A 5522-nucleotide genomic window follows, 5' to 3' on the forward strand; every position below is an offset into this window, starting at 1 on the left:
GGTTCCTGAGAAACTCAAAGTGATGATCTTAGTAAATCAGATTTTGAAAAAAGACCGCAACTTACTTCTGTACATCACAGCTGTGGTATTATCTGTTTAACCTGGTGCCCAACTAGATCAGAGAGTAATAAGATGAAGTTGAATATTCCCCGAAGATATTCAAAAGAACTAACTGATAGAAAGAAAGGCACATTGCCGAACAATTTTAGATTCTGGAGTTATAACCACTGGTCTCCAAATGCCATTTCAGCCCCAGGATAATAATCTTTTGTTGTGGTCTAAGTTATGAAGTTCTTGATTCTCAGTTTCCTAACTGCAAAGTGGGCATGGACTATTCCTTGCACCAGGCCATGTGTGGGTTAAATAAGGCACTGTACTGAAATGCTTGCCCCATATAAATTGCTTCTTAATACATTTTATTTCTTTCTCCCTTTAAGAACATTTCCCATGGTGTTTTGAGAAATGTCCTTAAAACATCCTCACTAACATCTGGAAGTGTCAGAAATTCCTAATCGTAAAGTTCTATCTTTAGATGGAGACAAAATACCTGGGAAGATTAACTCAGTATGACCAAGGGCTGACGCAACACAATCGCACATAAAGGTGGCGATGGGCATAGTTCTCCATTCTAACCACAAATAGGGTCTACCGTTATTTGAATTCCAATTTAATATTCCTTTTTATTTTTTTGAAACGGAGTCTTACTCTGTCATCCAGGCTGGAGTGTAGTGGCGCGATCTCGGCTCACTGCAATTGCTGCCTCCCGGGTTCAAGTGATTCTCTTGCCTCAGCCTCCCGAGTAGCTAGGATTGCAATTGTTTGCCACCACACCCAGCTAATTTTTGTATTTCTGTAGAGACAGGGTTTCACTATGTTGGCCAGGCTGGTCTTGAACTCTTGACCTTAGGTGGTCCACTCGCCTCAGCCTACCAAAGTGGTGGGAGAGAGACTTTGATTTCTCTGAATCCTTGTGAAAGAGATTCATCCCTTTCCAGTCAGTTGTGGGCAGGGAGAAGGTAGAGGTAATGGCAGTCAGATTGGGTTGCATAGGAAAAACCCGGCTGCCCAGGTTCAGGTCTGTGGTAGGAGGGGGAGTTCTCACAGTGGGTGCCATGAACTGGATGGTCACCCTGACGTGTGCTACCACCACTGGTATTGCTATACACACGCCTGCACGTGCCCAAGCATATTCTCTTCTTTATGTCACATTATCATGTAAATTACCATAAAATGAAAGCGAATTATTTAGGAACTCTTGTTTTGCTTAAAAATCACAGATGAAAATTTTTTACGTAATCATAAAAAATAACATTTTTGGAACTAAGTTGCCAAGGATACTGTGAAAATCTCAAATACCAGCAAGACTTCAAAGCGAGTCCCTTAATCAAACTAACGCTTATTTACTAGGAAAAAATTCAAAAGGCTGGGACTCATAGCCCAGATAAGCCAGCTCTGAAGTTGCTGTCCTAAGTGAGGTATGGGGTGTGAACAGCTTCAGTGCTTGTGTTTTTGAAATGTTCATTCTCTCTGTAACCTTAAAAATAATTACCCTGTGTGATTAAAAACGGTATTTTTCATATGATTGATACTTTATTTTACTGAAAGATATCAATATGAGTGTTGATGTAACCATCGAGCATTTAAGTGCTATATTGTGTTGTGATTCTTGGTGAGAATTAACGAAGTGAAAACATCATGTTCTGTTCCTGTTTACAATTTTTTTTCTGTTTCCTTTGAGTTACTTCACCTTTAAATGTTCCCTTCCCAACACATTTTCTGCTGATACTAATAATCACAGCCACCTCTGTTAAAGTTTCTCATTGATGCACATCCAATTCTTGAGAAATGAAACCTAGAGAGCATCTCAAATATCTTATACTGAAGCCCCTCAAAGGGCAGTTAATCACAAATATCTGCTCACCACTCAGCCAGAGGCCAAACATTCAGCTATTTCTTCCCTTTTAAATGTCAATTCATTTGCAGAGACAGTAGCAAAACTATCAAAAATACTATGCCTGAATTGCAGGACTGGTTAGGTGAATGGGGCTGTAATGATAGGTTGTTTAATTTTATTTTAGTGTATGCTTGTGATACATTTCCCTCCCTAATGTTTATATGAGGTGTTTTTTTTTTTTTTTTTTTTTTTTTTTTTTTTTTCTGGTACTAGACAAACATCTCTGGATGTGCCTTGACTACAGAAAAGGCCACATTTCAAAAAACTGGATTTATACTAATAATTCCTCTTTAAAAGGACAAATATAACATATGAAACATATATTTGCAACCTTATTAGTAACATTATGTGTCTTCTCGAGTTGTGCTTTAGGTTTATAAATTCACTAAATCTAGAAGGTAACTTAAAATTATCCAGTGGGATTACTTTATTTGTGGAAGGGGAAACTGAGGCACAGCTTGATTAAAATAATTGTCCAAAGTGAGTCAACAACTTACTGCAATAAGCATCTTGGGTCCACGTTGGAGTGGTGGACTGCTATTACTTGCCCTCCTCGCAATTATAATTTTATATTAAATCTACTGTCATCATTATTGAAGTTTCTCACTATACATATTTTACCCCAAGGAAAGAAGGGAGGAAACAAGAACCTAGTCTTAAAAATCTTAAATTATTCCGAGATACTGAAAGTCAAATCAGTTTTCTAATAACCTGAAAAAAAATACCTTCAAAATAATATCTCCCAAGAAGCCTAGGAAATAATGGTGAGCCTGTGGTTTTCTAGATCAAACAAGTAAATATCAAATGATGTATAAATGTTAAATGTTTAGCCAATTACTTTTTTCACTTACACTCTAACCAGCAGTTATTTTTGAAAGGCCAGGAAATTCTCAAATATTGGTTCTCTCCAGTGATAGCATATTATATTATCTGGAAAAAGAAAAAAAATGCTTAAGACCAATAATCAGAATATCAGAATCCCTGCAGATGAACGTGTGTGTGTGTGTGTGTGTGTGTGTGTGTGTGTGTGTGTGTGTGTGTGTGTGCGCGCGCGCGCCGCGGTTGAGAACCGCTCTCCTCGTCTCAGCGCTCAGCCCTATCCCACTCTAGTCCGCTAAGGGACAGCATCAGACTGCTCAAACCCAGAGGGCGCGCCGGGCCTGCGTCTCTTCCCATCGAGGCCACCAAGGGGAGCTCCTGCACCGGGTTTGCTCCTCGGCGGCCTCTCATCCCCCGCCCCGCCGCCAAACTTAGAGACAACACCGCAGAAAAGGCTTTCATTTGGAAGCCGGCAGAGAGGGAAAAGGCAGGGAATTGCCTTTATACATCCGAGGGCAGGCGGATAATGCGTGTAAACAACAATACCCCCCAAGATGAGCTCTTCGGAGCTTCCGACCCAGCGGCAGCTCCCCGTTTTCTTCTTTGGACTTGGAAAAACTTCCCTTCCCGCAAGGAGAAAGCCGGGGGGCCGGCGGCGGGATGGGATGGTTTATGGCTTTGGATCTTGAGCAGTTCACCGTTGAAATAAATCTTGGTGAGCCAGAGAGAACAATGTCCACATTAATCTTGTGTAATTAGCGTTATAACCTTCGGCAGCCTAAGCAGCAGGAAAGACAAAGCTTTATGCAAATGTGGCTTCCAGGCCTCGGCCCCTCCTCCGCCGGGGCCCCTCGGTCGCGCGTCGCACATCGCGAGCCTCTTTTTAATGACACGGTACCTTAAAATCAGTGATAAGGTTCTTGACTTTAAAAATAAAAAATGAAAAAGGAGAAACAGCGGCAACCGAAGGAGGGGAGCGGCGTGCGCACGCGGAGGCTATTAGAACGATTTAGCCTCCCGGGAACTGGCACCTGCCTTTGGCAGCCAGCACCGTCCAGTCGAGGACGGAACCCAGCACGTGGGGAGACTTAGGGGCTGGAGGGTGGCGTTTTCTCAAACCAGCAGTTCTTGGGAGGGGGGGCGGCGGGGGTAGGTATAAGGAGTGCAGGGCACACCCGTGGTTGGGGCTCCTTTCTGGAAGAAAGGGGCAGCTCTCCGAGTTCGCCCCAAGGACCCCACTCTGCCCTCGAGATCCCCACAGTTCCCAGGCAGGAGTCTTGAACCAAGCCCTTAGTTGACAGTGTCTGTTAAGCCGAGACAAGGCCCCACAGGAGGAGGCGGGGTGTGAGGAACCCGAACACACAAGTCTTTACTTGCAAGGTTGGGGCGGGGGTTGGGGGAGCGGTGCCCGCAGAGGCCGAGGTGCGCGCACAGCCGCGCACACGCGCCGGCCCCGACGCGAAGCCGGGAGGATGCAGATCCCCTGCCTGGCTCTGGATTATCTGCTCTGTGTTTACTGTTTCGGAGGGCTTTACGTGAAACGAATAAATTTTTACTTGCTCCCAGGGACCGGCTTGTTGTTTTATGGCATGTACTTATTTAAAGCCTCTTTTGTCGGTGTTGAAATGGTCCAAGTTCCCAAATCCTGTGCCGGGCCATGAGCGTGGAACCAGGCGAACTGCAATGAGCATCGTTGGTGCAGCAAAAAGCAGCGAAGAGAGGAGCCTTATTCTTTTCAGTACACACACAGACACACACAGACACACGCACACACGCACTCACGCGCTGAATGCTTGCTTTTCTTTTTCACAAACCAGAACCTAATGTTTTTTTAATGTCTTACACAGGGGCTTAAGGGAATGTATTCTAGAGAATTGTACCTGAAATACTACAGGCGTTGAAAATTTTCTACAGAAACTGTATTCTGATTAAAAACAAACCTCAATACAAATCTATTTATCCTCCTTCCATCTGTATCCGCTTAGGGTTTATTCCTCCCTTTTCTGACTCCCCCACTCTCAAAAAAGGTAAGCATAATGCCAGGCAAAAGCTGAGACTAGACTCTTTTAACCCGTGATCGCTGTCGTCTCTACACTTTGTTTATGGAATGGAATAAGAATGGGAGAGAGACTTAATTTAACGGCACAACCAGGCTGTATAAATACAATATTCATTTTTTAAAAGCGAAGTGGATTTGGTTTACTCTGAAGAACAGTAATTCAAACAGCACCTATCTGCTCCAGATAGAGTAGCTATGCACAGCTATACAGGCAAGTTTGAAATTTAGAACAAGGCTTTGATTTATTCCCTTTCTATCAGTGATTAATGCCCCTTAATTAGCTAATCTCAAAGCCATTATTTACAACTAGGGCAGACAAAGGGAAAACTGATGATCCAACACTTATGTCAGTTTGAAATTTTGAAACAACAAAAAGTACTTTATTCAGAGTGGAATTCTGAGTCTCTAAGATGAATCTCAAAATAACAAAGAAACTCAAAGACAAAAATTAAAACAAAAATAAAACAAAATAAATGGGAACAAATAAAACTCCATCCCCCCAAACAATCCCAACCGCCTCCTCCCTTTTCGCAGAAACTGCTGCCTGGAGCAATTTGAAATGTGATTATTTAAACGGAAGAGGAATAAATCTCGTCTTCATTCCATCTGAAATTTATAGAAGTTTTCAATTTTAGTATAAGACGAGAAAGCGTTTATAGCTGAGTTTTTCCAAATTGTTTAACAGGAAAG

Source organism: Cebus imitator, unplaced genomic scaffold (assembly GCF_001604975.1).
Source record: "Cebus imitator isolate Cc_AM_T3 unplaced genomic scaffold, Cebus_imitator-1.0 Scaffold80, whole genome shotgun sequence".
NCBI lineage: Eukaryota > Metazoa > Chordata > Mammalia > Primates > Cebidae > Cebus > Cebus imitator.